Genomic DNA, 16,872 nt, shown 5'->3' with positions numbered 1-16,872 from the left:
TAGATAATGAGCCAGGTGGATAGCGATGACCCGGGCTGCCCAAAAGTCGATTATGCGAAATACTGGCTTGGCTTGCGGTCCCTTGATAGCAGAGCTTGGTGCAAGGGCTTGGATGCAGTTTAACTGGTTGGTGGTCCCAGGAGGGAGGCCCATGAGACAGGGAAGGAGGAAAAACCAGCACTCGGGTGACAGTGGAAGCTGCTCTGGGCAGCAGGTCTGATTCCGTACGGACTGCCTGAGAAGCGTCAGACCGCCTCCAGGAGGTGGAGCGGTTGGTTCTCCACCAGCCCCCACCAGCTCCCATCCCCCCACACTTCCGGGAAGTGGGCCCGGGAGGCCGAGGGGCGCAGAGAGGGTGGAAAGCCGCTTTACACGGAAGCTGCGGCTGAGAAAGTGGCGGGATGAAGGCGTCTGCTGCGACCACCCAGTTTACAGCAGCAGCTGCGATGTAAGGGGTGTAAATGTTAAAACGTTTTTTTATCGATTAACGGGGCACCGTACTCAGTTATCCAGAAGCTGAGCCAATCCAGAATGGGCCTTCAAGAGGGCCCTGGGTTCGCCGTGTCCGTGCGAATGCTGAAACAGCCCGTGTGCTGGCGGATATGTTCGTGTCGGAGCAAGAACCTATGGGAGCTGTTCTAAGCAGAGATTTTTCATTAATCCTGGCACCAGCCCTCTGGGCACTTAAATGCCACTCCTGGTGCCACAGTCCTTCTGCAGCTTCCCTGGAGCCGCGATGGCGTCACTCATTCCACAGACGTTTCCTGGTGTCCTCCGTCAGGCTCCCCAGAAGCGGACCTTGAGATGAGAGTCCAGATGCAGGTGATTTCGCATCAGGAAGCAGTCCGCAGAGAGACTGGTAAGAGAGTGGGGGACGAGGACACGGGACAAGGTGGAAAGTCGAGCAGTACTCGATTTCAGGCGGAGAACCAGCCTCAGCCCCATCCCGCAGCAAAGCTCTAGGGTGGAAATTATTTCCCACTTTGCCCCAACTGGCCCCAGTGGTGGGAAGACAGCTGTGCAAAGAGTCACATGTGCCTCTGTCAGGGGTGAAAGCACCCAGAGGCTGGGGAAGGGTGCACGGAGCAGTGAAAGTGGCCCTGGGGATTTGGGGACATCGCCAGTGTCCACTACAGTTCGGCCCTCCTCTGTGCCCCGCGCTGGGCTAAGGTGTGGTTTTGCCCTGTCTGCCTGGGGAAGAGCTGCTTTTGGTTACTCCTGTCCCCAAGGGCAGTAGACCCTAGGAGACCCTATAACCATAAGGACCTCAGTTTCTGAAGTGTAAATGAAGGGGGCTGGCTTGCAAGACATACCTCCCTGTGGTGGTTACTGAAGTTTGATGTTGTGGCCCGTCTATACCGAGAGAGCGCACTTTTTAGTCTTTATCTGTTGTTTCTGATTTTTTATCTAGAGATATATGATTACAATTCTATTATAAAGTTGGTGATGAGACAAATTGTTTTACTAGATAGTAAAGTGGAATCCTAGGAGCATTACTGATGTAAATTCAATCCTGAGATCTCAGGAGAAAAGTTGAGAGCAGTGCCAGAGAGAAAGGGAGAGGAAGTAGGGCAGCTGGGTGACTTTAGGTTGATTTTTTTAAAAACTGAAGTGTAGTTGATTTACAATGTTTCAGGTGGACAGCAAAGTGACTCAGTTATATATAAATATAAAAAGAATATTCTGTTCTATTATAATTTATTACAAGATGTGAATAATATAATTCCCTGTGCAATACAGTAGGTTCTTGTTGTTTATCTATTTTATATGTGGTGGTGAGTATCTGTTAATCCAAAATCCCCAATTTATCTCTCCTACCTCCTTTCCCCTTTGGTAACCATAAGTTTGTTTTCTATGTCTATGAGTCTATTTCTGTAAATAAGTTCATTTGTATCATTTTTTTAAGATTCCACATATAAGTGATATCATATATTTGTCTTTCTCTGTCTAACTTATTTCACTTAGTATGATAATTTCTAGATCCATCCATGTTGCTGCAAATGACATTATTTCACTCTTTTTATGGCTGAGTAGTATTCCATTATGTATACGTATATATACACACACACCACATCTTCTTTATCCATTCATCTGTTGATGGACATTTAGGTTGCTTCCATGTCTTGGCCGTTGTAATAGTGCTACTATGAACATTGGAGTGCATGTATCTTTTTGAATTAGAGTTTTCATCCATTCAGGATATATGCCCTAGGTTGATGTTTTTAGGGTGATGAGATAGTTGAGGCAAATTAGTCTTAAGAACAAAAGATAACTGCCTCTGAAAGACAGGACAAAAGAAGTATCACTAGTCAAGCTACAGTATCATCTGGCTGTGGCCCACCCACACTGCGAAGAGCACAACGGCCAGCCTTTTCCGTGGAGTGAGTAGCTGTTATAGGGCGAGGGAAGCCCTTGCTTTGTGAGCTCATTCGCAGAGGAGAATCCACCATGACCAGATCGACCAGGCAGATTGTAGCTGTAGCTCTGCTTTCTGGAGCCCATCTTGGAAGGAGGGGCTTTTGAGTAATGAGAGTTTCCCTGCCTGTCTCAGGGCATCCATAAAGTATATTGGCAGGACATGGGGACACTCTCAACCGTGTGCTCCCAGCTGACCCATTCTGTGCCTGGGAAGGACGCTGAGCCCCAAAGAATGTTTGGGGCCGGGGTCGGGTCACGGCGGAAGCCTGAATGCCAAGCAGTCATTAGGGGAGATTGATGGAGGGGAGCTTGCTGCAGGGGGAGGCCCCGGAGGCCTGCTGCAGTTTCATTGCGGTTATTTATGGCTGAGCTGGGGCGTCAGAAACGGGTTGACAGCTCGCTGTAAGCTGACCTGGCTGGCGCACAGCCTGCAGCCTTCTGCCTGCCCATCCCTCAACTTGAGGAATGTCAACCTCCAAGACAGTGACCAGACGCAGGAGGTGTGGAAGGAAAGATCCCAGAATGCATCCTAACCTGCAGACCTCTTTATCCAGAGAGAGGCGCGCGTGTGTGTGCACGCGCGCACGCGGGACACATGCTTGTACCCCCCCTAAATGTTTATATAAGCAGACATTGGTGAAATAGAGCACAGCTGACTGGATTCTTCTTTCGTGGTACAGGGGAAGGGAACACAAATAATCCCAAACTGCAAGTAATCCAAAATCGGTTCTTCGTAATTAGCTTGGGGAATGTATACTAAAGGATTTTTATTTATTTGTCTTCTTGGTTTGTTTTTGCTGTGTGTGTTTCTTTTGGCAACAGAAGTACCAATCTGATCCTATTTTATTTATCTGAGCTTTGTTTTCTGTGCTCAAGGGATGCTGTGGGTCAAGGAGGTCCAGAAATATCCTGGGTGCTAGGGGCTAACTGAGATGGTTACTGAGATGATCAGACATCTGTGGATGATCCGGCCTGCCCTAGGGACAGACAGCAGGACCCACCACTGTGATCAGCAGCAACCTGGCCAACAGTGACCAAAGCAGGGTGAGGGGCAGTGGTGTGCAGGCAGAGGTCCAGGCTGGAGTTCTGGTGCGGCTACTTCCTTGTATGAAATGGGCCTTGTCATCCCTACTGAGTCTGCCTCAACCACCCTTTGGAGATCAAGGAAATGAGGCGGGAGAAACTGCTTTGAAAACTGTAAAGCATCTCCACCCCACCCCCCCACCCGTGAGTTCTGTATCAGGAAATTTCTCTGCCTGGAGCACCTTCTAGGGAAGGAAGTGCTCGCCCATGGGTGGAGGCCTGAAGTCTAGTCTGGGCAACAGATTCTGTGTTAGGGGCCCTTAAGTGGGAGGGCAGCTCCCTGAGGGGCTAAGCCTCGGGGAGGGGAGTGGGTGGCTGCCCAGGGCCCTGCAGGGCTCTGGGGAAGGAGGAGGGAGGAAGTGGTGCTCCCTGAGAAGGAGGCTGCCTGTGTTTGGAGGATGCTCTGGAGTCAGAGTGTGAGAAGGAAAAACAAGTCCACTCTGTAGTTCCAGGAGGCCACTGAGCTGAAAAGCCACAGGGGGATCACTGCGCTTGGGTCCCTTTATGTCCCATCATCTAGTTACTCCACAGCAAGCCCCGTAGTAAGAGATCACAGTCTAATGTGACCAGTTCATAAAACCTTAAAGGTTTAGATGAATATATTCTCACCAACTTTCACTTAAAAAAAAACAACAGTTTTTACATCTTTAGAGCTGCAGCTCAAATATGTCTGTCACCTGGGAATTCATTTCTAATACCCCCAATCGTTTCTCTCTTATTTCCTGACTTTTCGTTGGATGCACACTGCGGAGTGCTCTGTGAGTAGTAAGCAGTGTGGCTGGCCTGGGCCATGAGGATGGAGGGTGGTCCCTGCCACCGTGCTCACGGTCTGGAGGGCAGGTGGGGCTGTCAACCAACAGTTCCAACTTCAGGAGCAAATGCCTCAACAGAGAGGAGCCCTAAAATATAGTGACTTGAACCAGCAGTTATCATTTATTATCTCTCAGGGATTCTGCGAGTCAGCACACTGATGGCAGGATGGGGACAGTGTGTTGATGACACCACGCGGGGCCTTCCCTGAGGTGACCTGAAGGCACTCACTGTGGGTGCTGGCTGCGGGCCTGTGGCTCTCCCTGTGGTCCCGCTTCCTCGCAGCATGGAGGCTGAGGTCCAAGGCGTGTGTTGAGAGGGAGAGAAAGAGAGAATATGAGAACCAGGCAGAGGGCTGTCATTTTTCTGACCAGTCAGGGCAGTCACGAGTCCCCTCGGGGTGCAAGGGGATGGGACACAGACTCACCTCTCCGTGGGAGGGGTAGGTCCTACTGCCAGGAGTTCCTGCTGGATGCATAAGTACGTGGGAGTGGCACTCTTTGGAGAATACCATCTGCCACGCCTGTCTAGGACAGGGGGTCTGGGGGTTATGGGGTCAGGGGAGGCTTCCTGGAGGAAATGATCCTTGAACTGAGTCTTAAAGACTGGAGGAAATAAGATGTGTGGGAGGGAGGAGAGGGAAGGAGAGGGAGTCTGGGTGGAGAGGCAGCATCCACCAAGGACCGAGGAACTGAAGAAACCTGGAGAGCTGGGGGCAACTACAAGCAGTTCTGTGATGCTGGGGCCGCTTGTGTGGGGCCGGGCATGGTGGGAGGTGGGGCTGCAGAGTGGAGGGGCTTAACCTGCAGTTCAGGAGCCCCTGCGGTTGTCAGTTCCTCTAAGAATCAGACCCTTTCCCTGGAAAGAGTACCTATAGGATTCTGTATATCATTTCAGGGACCAAGGTCAAGGTGGGTCCCTGCCCCACCAACCCAAGGGGACCTCCAAGATCCCTTCATGTCTTGTGTTGTGTGGAGCCAGCTTGGGCCCCACACTTGCCAGTGGCTTCTCTGCAGGTGTATGGCACCTGAGGGGCCCTGGGAGCACATCAGACTCAACCCAAAAGCCTCACCCAGTCACTGGCGTCCCTGAGCCCCAGTTAGAGCGGGCATCTGCTTGGCATCCTGGTCTTCCTGGTGTAGATAGCACCTCACGGTTCACAAAATGCTCCTGCATGGTTTCTCTTCTCCCAATGGGGGAGGCATGTTCTCACTCTACGGATGGGAAACCAAGGCCCAGAGAGTATTGTTCACTTGCCCAGAGTCACACAGCTAGTTGCTGTCAGAATGGGGTGCTGATGTGGGTCTGACCACCTCTCCGGGCCAGCCCATTTCCACCGCAGCATCCTTGTTCCTGACTCGGGGCCTGGCATATCACTGAGCCACCTGACACCACCCTGCCCTGCCCCACCCACGGGGCTCAGATCCCGGACAGTGTGACTCAGGCCTGAGTCAGCTTTTGCCTCTGCTGGAAAACCTCCAAAAGAGCCACGCTAATCCTTTCACACCTGCCTCTCCAGCCCTCCGAGCCTGTGTCTCCAGTGCAGGCTGGATCCTCTTCCAAGGAGGCCCCTCACACTCCCCACGTTCAGATCTGCGCTCACCTTGGCTGCCTCCTCTAGTGGTCCTGGGCGAGGCCTTTCCTGTCTCTGGGCTTTCAAGTAGGCTGGGCCAATAGCAGGTGGGCAGAGAGAAGCCAGGGTATTTCTTCCCTTCTCTCTGTTCTAGGAAGCGTCTCCAGGAGGTCTGGGTCTCCTCCTTGGCCCCAGCTCTGCCGGCACAGGCCTGCTCTGGTTTCTGCTGGGCCGGATGCTCCTGGTCTCCCAGCTGTCATTAATGCAGCCTCCGTTTTCATCCTCCTCTCGACGGGGCCCGTGCTAACCTCTGTGCTGCCTCAGCATCTTATGCAGCTTCTCAGCTTTGAAATCACTATGCAACCGATCCCCCATGTTGAATTCCCTCTGCTTAAGATACCAACACGCTTCCTGCTGCTCAGCTGGACCCCTGACTGAGACCATTCCCTTCCCAGGGGATGGCACCAAATCAGAGTGTTCAGTCACTGACCTCGCCTCCCCACACCCAGCTCGTCTCATCACTGAGTCAGAAGACTGCTCTGGAGGCCTCTTGAGCCCAGCCTCCCCGCCCCTCCCCTCTGCTGCAGCCTTGGGTGAGCCCTTAGCACCTCTGGCCTGGCAGACCCCAGCAGCCTCCCACCAGGGCAGCTGGCCAGCCCACCTTCCCCACAGGGGTGCTGGGGGCTTAGACAAGGCCCAAGGGCCTAGACTTTAGAGCTAGCCTTTCCCACGCTGCCTTCTGGACCTGGCCATCCTCCACACGCCCCCTCCTCCCATCGTGCACCCCACCCCCACCCAGACACCACATATGAAACACACCACGCAGAGCCCTCCACCAACTGTTCACCTGTTCCGTCTGTCCGGACCGCCCCCCTCTTTTCTACCGGTAAATGTCTCGATTCTATAAGACCTACAGCAGATGCCGTCTCTTCTAGGGGTAGAAACATCGCTCCCCATTCTGCCTTCCATGGCTGGGGGTCTGCCGCCTTAAGAGCCCTTCTCACGTGTGATGTGAGTTTCACAGGGCTGGGACCCTGCCTGCGCCCTTCTTGTCCCCAGGCACCCAGCCCTTACGCCGGAAGTCAGGGAGTCTTTTGTTGGTTGGAATTGAAAGTGCTCTTGGGATCAGCTGGCCCCCCAGTCCCTGGGTGCTGGGGCCTGCCCAGGTCCCTCTCCTGTTTGAATAATCCTCCAGAGCTAGGGGCCTCTCCTCTCCTGACAGCAGGGCGGTTCATTTCAGTGACACCCTCAATGATCCTGGTTAATGTTTAATTTCAGTTTCTTTGTTTTCTGTAAAGCTGGTAACAGGGTGGTATAGCTGAGAATGTAAAAGACCACAAGAGGAAAACAAATACCTACCCATTTTTACTTAACAATTACAAATTGGTTATCCCCATCCCCAGCTTTTGGGAAATGAATAGAAATAAAGGCAGAATGTTAACCTGATACAGACCAGACTGTTAGTGATTCTTTCACCACAGGCTTTAAAGGTAGAGCTTTGCACATTAGCAATTTGCTAGACTCTAGAAAGACTCAGTCTTCCTGAAACGTCCATCATGTCTGTTTCCTGCATCACCAGTCAGATGGCTTCCTGTGGGATTCTGGATAAAGCCCAAACTCATCAACGTTAAATTCAAGTCTCCCTGCCCCTTCTCTGCCTTGGCTGCATCTTTTCCAGCCAGACATCCTGTTTACAGAGCCCAGACAGGACATGAGGTTAGGGTCTCACCTCTGTACCTTTTGAGGATGGGGTAGAGGAATGGTTAGGAGTGTGGACACATTCAGGCTCCTTCATGCCCTGGCTGTGATGGCCATGCAGCCTGCAGGAAGCCTGCTCTGATTTCCCTGACCCACACTGTGCATCCCTCCTCCCACTCCCATGGGCATCCGGACCTCCTGTCTTGTGTTATTTGTTTCATTGTCATTTATTCATGTGTCTATCTACCTTCTCCACCTGGGCTATGTGTGCCCCTCAGAGTGCCTGCATGAATAATGGCCAAAAAAGATGAAAACCCACCATGAGCTGTGGCCAGAGCTGGCCATCCAGCCAACTTTGGTGACAGGATGCTTAGTGTATACAGATCTGTCTGTAAGAGAGGGACCTGTAAGATAGGCTTTGATCTGTCTCTTTTCCCTGATAATTCAGAATAATCATGATCAAAAAATGGGTATGCGTGTCAACACACTTAGGGGCAGTGACTGACACTCAGCGCTCAAACCCGGCCCCTCCTGAGCCATCTTATGCAGCCCACCTCCCACCACATTCTCTGTTGTGGTTTTCCTGTGTTTCCACTGCCTGCCTCAGCGCACTCCCCAGCAGACAGGACAGGAAGGACCTGGGCCTCCATAGTCCCCCTTGAGTTCACGAGGTGCCTGCCCTGTGGATGAATAAGATCGTAACTCACAAGGGTCACCCCCTGGGGAGGAAGAAGGAATGTTTATGAATATATGGCATTTGAGGTGCCCACAGTGATTGACCCTGGGCAAGTTCCTTCCCTGCTCACTTTGGCCCATCTGTCATGCAAGAGAGTTGGACCAGATCATCTGGAACATTCCATCCAGCTCTCTGATCCAGAGATTTGGGGGCGGATGTAAAGAGGTTTTGCCAGCCGTCAACACAGCCTGATCATATCAGGCCTGAGCAAATGGTGTTTAGAAGCAGCACTTACAAACCCTAATGTCATACCAATCGCCTGTATCTAGATAAAATGTAGATTCTGAGTCAGTGGATCCCGGTTGGGGCCTCCAATCTGTGTTTCCAACAAGCTCCCAGGTGATACCGATGCTGTGGTACCTGGCCCACTCTCTGAGTGATCGTTTAGCCCAGGTTCTCGAGGTGGGTCCTGGCAACTTGCTGGAGCTAACGAGGTCACCACAGACAGAAGCTCCAGGGTGGCGCCTGGCAGTCCGTGTTTTAACAGCCTTCCAGGTGATTCTGATGCACGCTCAAACCACTGAGTGAGAACCACTGCTTTAAGGGAACTGGTTCTGAAGTTGGCCATACATAGGAAACAACTCTAGGGTTCTAAAACCTACTGGCACCCGGGTCCCGTTCCCAGGGATTCTATCTGAGATGGGGTGCCGCCTGGGCAATGGGATTTTTTAAAAGCTCCCCAAGTGACAGTGCTGTGATCTCCACGAGTGTTAGACTGTATCAAAGGTGTCAGGCCCCACACCTAGGCCTGGGGGCTGCTGGACGCTCTCTCCGAGCCATGGCCACTAGGGTGCGCTGTTGCGCCGCCTGGGAGGCCGGCCGGCTGGCGGCACAGACTCCTCCCCGCCCGCGGCTGGAGCAGCTCCGGGGCTGTGGGGCCGGCGCCTGCGGGAGCGGCTGCTGGCCCAGGCGGCCCTTCCCCGAGCATCTGTACCTAGTTAGTGCTGGCCGAGGCCCCACTGCGCTTGACGTCAGTGATGTGCTCGGTGCTGAGGAGATGCGGCTGTTGCAGCCGTTTGGCACAGGTTGCTTCACCCGGCCAGCCCTGCTGCCCACCTCCTCCAGGCAGGACACCAGGCTCACCTTAATTACCGAGACTTTGTTCGCGCTACTCCCGTGACTCGGGAGCCCCTCTCCATTTCCACTGGACTGGGGGCACCAGTGCCCTTTCCCATCTTCCTGCAGCAGCGCCGTGCCCCTCCCCAGCCTTGTCAGGAACCTTAGGGGTCTGGAGTATCTCTCAGTCCCGAGTCCCCCAGGACTGCGTCCTCAGATCTGCCAGGTCAGCTGCAGGAACCAACTCTTTTACTTTTCTTTCTCCTGACTTCTCTTCTCCCTGGCTCTACCCTGCCCTGTTGCATGCGCCTTTTCTCTCTTATCTGAGTTGTGTGGATCAGATATTTCAAGCTGCTATGTTTTTCTACGCAGGAGTGGAAGAGATGGGGCCAGAGATTGCCTCGGATTAATACTACAGATAAGGCAGTGCTATTTGTAAGGAACCGTTGTCTATGTTGTGGGGAGGAGTAAGGTGAGTTCTGGTTGTTGATGCAAGTTTAATTTGTAAAAAATTCTTCCGTTAAGCAGGGATAGGGGTTTATTCTGGAGGAGAGAGCCCAGTCAGGTACAGTGATGCTCTCCTGTCTAGCTTTCCACACTGGCTGAGGACATCCCTGGAGTAGCTTTTCCCAGCCAGGATGTCAGAGCTGCCTTTATCATAAACGCTCCATTAGCGATGCCTTTGTTATAAATGCTCCATTTCACCCCTGCTATTGCTCCCCTCCCCCGTGTTTGATCTTCTGGGCCTCTGCGTGAGATTTCATCTGGAGAAAGGCTTTGTGGGTAAAAGCAGCTTGAACACCTTTGGTCTGGATGATGCCTGATGACCCTTCTGGCTTCGACAACATGCAATTCTAAGAGGAGGTAATGCTGGGAAGCCGGAGGCAGGCTCTAACCTTGACCTCGAGTGCCTGTTTCTGGTTTCTTCCATTTGGCACCCCTGCCCCCATGACCAGTCAGTGAGGTGGACACTCCCTGCAGCCCCAGGACGGGGAGAGGCTGCTGGGATATTTATTGCAGAGGGATACAGACCCCCACACTGGGCAGGTGGCAGGGAGCCAGGCCAGCCCAGATGGGGAAACTGAGGCCCAGAGAGGGGAAGGGACTTGCTCAGGGTCACACAGCTGGTTCTCAGCAGATCGCTTCTCAAGCTAATTCCTCAGAAGCCCCTACCAGGGCCGCTCAGAACTTCTACCAGGTGCGGGGTTGGACCCTATTAGGCAGTGCTGAAAGGGTGATGGCTGGGTTCCAAAGGGAGCCGGTTTGGTTTAATTTGAAGGATACTAGTCTCGCCTTGAATCCAGATGAGTGACCCTTGGCCAGAGGCAGATGTCCTTCCAGGGCTCAGCCTGACCCTAGGGACAGCAGACCCAAGGGGGATTCTGTCTAGAAAGAGCCACCCCAGGGCTCAGAGGGGATTTCACCTGCCAGGTTCCAGCCCCTACAGGGGACAGACGGCCAGGGAAGAGGTGTGGGAGGTCAGTACAGACTCTGCATCTTCCAGCATAGCCTCTGAAAGTAAAGGTCTGAGCCTTGAATTGAATCTCAGCCTCTCAGCCAGGGGGTGGGGTTGAGGGCGGCCAAGGGGATCCAGGCAGCCGTGTGTTCAGGCCAGTTTCCCTTCTGCCTCGGCAGCGGCAGCGCGTCTGGCCCAAGCCCAGCTGGAAATCAGGGACTCATGGAACAGCAGCTTGAGGAGGACTAGGGAGATTCGTGCTCTTGTCTTGTGGGTAAGAAGCTAGGGCAGGGCAGGAGAGGGACGGGCCCGAGGTCCCAGCAGCAGAGTGGAGCTGGGACACAGGCTACGGACTCCTGTTTTCCGTGTGGATGGAGGCTCTGACCCCACTCTACAGGGGCTGCCTCTTTCCCTCTCCCTGGGTTGTGTAATGTGTATCTGTGTGTGTGTGTATGTGTGTAGACATTTCCTGTTTTCTGTCTCTGCCTCCAATTCCTATCAGCTTCATAAAACCCAGCAAGAAAAGATTCTAAAACGTCAGTCACCTAGTCCAGGATCACTGTGAGGAAATCCTGTTCCCCTCTGGCCCAAATCTCCCATACTCTGGTTTAAGTCCCTCCAGGTGGGGCTGGCAGGGTCAGTGGGACTTACTCCAAGGGCCCCAGGGAAACTGCCTGCGCTGTTTTGCCAGGAATACTTGCTTCCACACTGCAGTCTCCAAACACGTGCTCTCTCTGCCTGAGGTCTTGAATGATGCTGCTTTGATGGGGGTGTGATCCCAGCGAGTGATTTATTGTCTGTTTACTCAGAGAGCGCTTGTACATTCCTGCTGGTGGGAAAGGATGGCGGGACAGTGGGAGGTGAACGTGTGTCCTCTGAGCTGCAGAGGGAGCCAGCAGGGATGCCTGACCCACTCGCCCTGACGAGTGGCCTTCGTTAATTCCTCCTCCCTGCCTCTCTCCACCTGATGAGAAACAGAATGCACTTCTCCCCGAACCTGGGAGGCTTCAGGCACATTTTCTGCTCAGAGGCCATAGAATATAAAATTCTACCCAGAAGATGAGGAAGGAGGAAAGAATTACGCTGGTGGCGCAGTGCTCGGTGCCAGGTCTGTGCTAGACCCTAGGGTGGAGGTATCGCCTCCTGTTCACAGATGACAAAGCTGTTGCTCAGGGGCCTAACGTGTCTGAAGTCATACAGAAGCGAGTGAGTTGGGATCCAAACTCTCGGTGGGCTAATATCAACACTCATGCTCTTCCTCCAAGAGTGCACCTTGGGCCCCCTGCATTAAAACCTCTTCCTCATTAAGTCTGTCCTTTTAAACAGATATTACCATCCCAGGCTGTTCCAGGCTCATGAGAGTCAGCAGTGGACAAGGCAGGTCCTGCCTTCATGGAGCTTCCGTGACTGGGGAGACCAAACAAGTATGAGAAACAAGTCAATCATACAGTTGTCTTAGTCAGCCTGGGCTGCTGTAATAAAATACCGTAGACTGGATGGCTTAAACAAACATCTATTTCTCACTTTTCTGGAGGCTGCAAAGTCCAAGACATAGGTGCCAGCAGATTTGGTGTCTGGTGAGGGCTCTCTTTATGGTTTGCAGATGGCCACCTTCTTGCTGTGTCCTCACATGTGGAGAGAGAGCTCTGATCTCTTCCTCTTCTTACAAGGGCACTAATCCCATCATGTGGGCTCCACCCTCATGACCCCATCTACACCTAGTGATCTCCTAAAGGCCCTGCCTCTAAATGCCATCACACCAGGGGTTAGGACTTCACTTAGTGGGGATACAAACATAGCAATGGTGTACTAGACAGTGATGGTAATGTTGTGAGGAAAAGGAGAGCGGGATGGGGAATGAGAAGTGGGGAGGTGGTGTGTGGGTTGTGATTTTCAATATAATGGTCAGGAGAGGCCTTACCAAGAAAGTACCAGGGCTTCAACGAGATAAATGTTTTGCTGTTGAGCCTGTACTTCCTGTGCCCACTTCAGACCCACGCATTCAGAACCTCTGGGTATGGGGTCTGGGAATATGCATTTTTCACAAGTCTTTCATACACACTTAAATTTGGAAATCCCTGTTCTGTGCCCTGGTGCTTCTTCTCCAGGCAAAAGACTTACCTAACAGGTCAGGGAATATTTGCCCGAATCTGGGTGTGACTAGGAGGTCAAGAATGAAGCTGGAATCCAGGGTCCTGAAGACGATTCCCTTTGTGACTTGATAATTGGCTAATACTTAGTAGCTAAAATACACAAAATGCACTCGTGGTCGTAGCTGGGTCTGGAAGGATCTCTCAGTGCAGGGCAGGATGCTGATGGTGTCCAGTCAAGGTGGAGTCCAGGTTATTGAAGCAACAGGCTGGTGTCATGAGAAGGAGCATGGCTCAGAAGACTTGGGTTCTAGATCACAGTCATCTGTGGTGAGCTTGAGCAAATCATTTGCTTTGAAGAACTTCAACTTCTAGGTTTGTGAAATGGATCTGCTAAAGCTTCTGCTACTTATATCTCAATGCTGCCTTCACCTGAGCTACCAGCCAGGCAATCTGTGTATCCATCTATGCATCTACCCACCCCATCCATCCATCCACCTACCCTCCCATCCACCCACCCATCTATCCATCCATCCACCCATCCATCCATCCATTATCACCACAACCATCAGTATCCTCATTTCATTATTTATCAACATCTCTGGTGTGGCCCATGTTCAAATCTACAAAGTCCTAGAACTTACTGTAAAGTAAAGGAATTAGGCCTGAACAAACAATGAAGAAAAATCATATGGAGAGTAATTAACTGGGATAGTGAAATCTGTCATCTTAGAAGAACTCTTCAATGAGGTCCAAAGGTGGAGTTCGTGGGAGAGCCAGACTAGTGCCTCATAACTTCAGTTGCAGTGAAAGCTGCAGTGGAAGGCGGCTTCAGATTCCCCTGATGGCGGGGAGCCCTGCCTCAGTGCCCAGCCCGATTAACTGTTGGCTTCCCAGTTGCTGAATCCAGCCAAAAACATCCTCTACTGTTTGAAGTGCTTATTGGAAAAGCAGATTTCATCTTGGCTGGAGCTCTGAGCAGTTCCTTGTGTGGGGTACTCCCCAGGGCTGTAATTGAACACAAGAAAGCATCGGCCTCCTTTCGGCATTCTTGCTTTCATCTCCGAGTCACATTTTAAATTTTATATTTTAAAAACGTCAGGGAAAGGGGCCAGCATGGCTCATGCAGCCACTGGTGCCAGAACCCCCAACACGGCAGCTCCAGGAGCGAAGGCTGCAGCGGATTAGAAGGGGGAGTAAGGACCAGACAGCGTAGTGATGCTTCACGCCAGCTTCTGGGAGCTTGAAAAGTGCTCCAGAGGCTGGGCCTTAGTGTGATGTGGGCTTTGCAAAGCAGGAGTCCCGAGGGTACAGACAAGACCCCACTCTCAGTAGTCCAGTTGGAGGAAAATTCTCTAAAAGCCTCAGAGAACAGGAGAATCTGAAGCCTGCTTGGACACCCACTCAGGGGCTGACTGGCCTGATCGGCAAGAAACACTCTGCCTTCCCAATCCAGATCCCTTGTGCTGCTGGGGAACCTAATTCCAGATCCTTCTGTCATGTTGACCACGAGTGGGAGAAAACCTTGAGGGAAATGGCCCGTGCTCTGTTCTTTTTCCTCCAGATGCTCCCTTTCCCAGGACCTACTGAAAACAGTAGGTGTCTAAGGGTTGTTTATTAGATGACCTCTCCCATGCAGAAAGATTGCAGTTAGGCAAGGCACAGCCTCTTCCTGCAAGCCTTAGTAAGACCATTATCTTCTCCAGGGGCCCCTGTGAGACAAAAAACTCCAAGCTTCAAGCGTCATGGAGGATTGAAGTACAATAGCATCCTGGAGAAGGAAGAGCCCTCACAGTTCAGACATACACCCAAGTACCCAGTCTCTTAGCCCAGCTCCCCCCTTGCACAGGACTCTTGTTGAATCTTGTGCCCCACTATGACCGCTTGATCATTTTCAGGAATTTTTGTTTATGGGAAATCATTATTATTTATGCAGCTGTTTCCCTCTCGTAGTGTAGGATCCTGCATTTATCCGTTTGATGCTAAGGTCATTTTTTTTGTGTTTTGCCAAAAATTAAAAATTAAAAAATTTAGTGCTTTCAACAAGGAACATACATTCAATAAGGTGACTAAAATCGTCATCCTACTTTCAGGACAGCAGGAAGGAGAAGGGAAGTAAATATACAAAACTGAACTATTATTAAATTTAACCCTGAGGTCCCTAGTGGCCAAGAAAAAAAAGGGGAGAAGTAGGTATTTTGGTTCCTTAGGGGAGATAAAATTTATCTTGTTTTTGAGCTCTCAGAGAAATTTTGGAGGGACTCCTGCAGAGTGAGGCAACGGGCCAGTGTGTCAAAAGCAGTTTTATGCTAAATGCAGAAGGAGTTCGCACAAGGATATTTTCTATTGTGGCCTTAACCAACATTTAGGGCAGCTCTGCGATATCTGGGTAGTTTGAGGCAATCTTAGGGGGTACAATGGAGTGTAGGGAATTGTAAGAGGACTAATAAAATCATCTGGCCTGTACATCATGCATTTCATACTTAAGGGCACTTTGGGTTGGATCTGTAGCAAAAAAAGAACAGCCAGCTACCAAAGGTGTAGGTCAGAATACATCTCAGGGGAATCATTAACTCTGCACATGGCCAACTCCTTCCCCTCACATCCCCCACCAGTGAGCAAAAAATGAATCATCTGGTTAAATCAGCTACTGCCTGTGTCTGGTGTTGGTGCCTGTGGGCACGTAGGTGTTTGAGTGGGTGTGGACACAAGCCCTTCCCCTGTCCTACCTCCTCCCGCACCCAGAGCACACCCCACCCCAGAGAAGACTCAGCAGCCTGCAGTCAGCGCCTCTGTCTGTCGGCAGTTGATTCTGATAACCTTGATGACTGGCCCCGAAATAGAATCTTTGCAAGGTCTGAAGATGATTAACTCTTTGGAAGAACAAGAGGATGGTTTCTGAAGTTTCAGGGTGGACAGACTGTGGGCGACAGCCTTAATTACCCCAACTAAATACTCAGGACAGAGCCAGGCAAGGCGACAGCATCGGGGGAGGAGTCTTTGCTCCGTGGCTGCAGGATTCCTCCTTGGACCGAGTTGAGCTCCCCTGAGCTGAACACTGTTCCTGGACCCCCACAGCCCTGTCCTTTGATGGTATTTTTTCCCCTTTGAGAGGCATTGACTTTAGAAAATTTAGAGGATTTATTCATTTATCCTTAGCTGAGGACCTAGTGTGTTCCAGGCACTGTGCTAGGCTTTGGATGTGATGACAGATTCCCTGCCCTGGAGAAGGTGGAGAAATCCTTCTGTTAACTGCTCCCCCACATACAATTATGAGGTGATGTGATCTCATATGTGATGAGAACATAATAGGAAATAAAAGTAAATTATAAAATTCTTCTTTTTCCAGGCTGGCTTTCCTTCTCTGGAACCAAGGCCAGTTTTGTTGCCCTATTATGATCATGACTATTACTGAGGCTTGGAGTAATGGCATGGCTTTGGCTTAAAAGCCCCAAGTTTTGTTGCCACAAAGTCCCTTCTGAATTAGAAGAACAGAAAGCTGCTACCGCCCTGGGCAGCTTGGGTCCCTCTTACGCTCTCTCCAGGTGACCCTGCAGCCTGAAACTCCATCCCTAAGAGGCCCCTAACCAGCTGCAGGGCAGACCAAGCTTCCTGGCCCAAGTAGGGATGGAGCCCACACCCTATGCTCCTGAAAGAGCAGCTGGTGACTCACGGCCGTGTTTCAGCTCCACTGAGGTTGGGGGAGCCGCTGGCATGGACGGAGGTCGTCTTGGTCATGTGCATGTCTCAAAGCCACAGCCCCCCAGTATTTTATTGTGTTGTCACACAATAAAAGAGAGACAGGGAAGTTTGGTCCTGTTCCTTTGCAAGAAACAGCACATGGTTTCTTTTCCAAACCAGTTGTTCTTGACCATTTTCTGCCTGGAAACACCCAGAGAGTGTTCAGTGTGGCCTGGGTGGGCAGCTGTGGCCTCACCTGTGAACTTGTTAG

The 16,872-nt window shown here is 51.5% G+C and overlaps 1 long non-coding RNA gene across 2 annotated transcripts in view; it reads left to right on the top strand.

The window, feature by feature from the left end:
• The first annotated feature begins 341 nt into the window (after positions 1 to 341).
• The window catches only part of LOC140696970 (uncharacterized), a 103,793-nt gene continuing 87,262 nt past the window's right edge, over positions 342 to 16,872 (top strand). For both annotated transcript variants that reach the window (XR_012073744.1, XR_012073743.1), the window contains exon 1: positions 342 to 859. This is a non-coding gene — a long non-coding RNA (uncharacterized lncRNA). The remainder of the gene's footprint in view (positions 860 to 16,872) is intronic.

The sequence above is a fragment of the Vicugna pacos genome, chromosome 1 (assembly GCF_048564905.1).
Source record: "Vicugna pacos chromosome 1, VicPac4, whole genome shotgun sequence".
Lineage (NCBI taxonomy): Eukaryota > Metazoa > Chordata > Mammalia > Artiodactyla > Camelidae > Vicugna > Vicugna pacos.
This window is presented reverse-complemented; position numbering and strand designations above follow the sequence as displayed.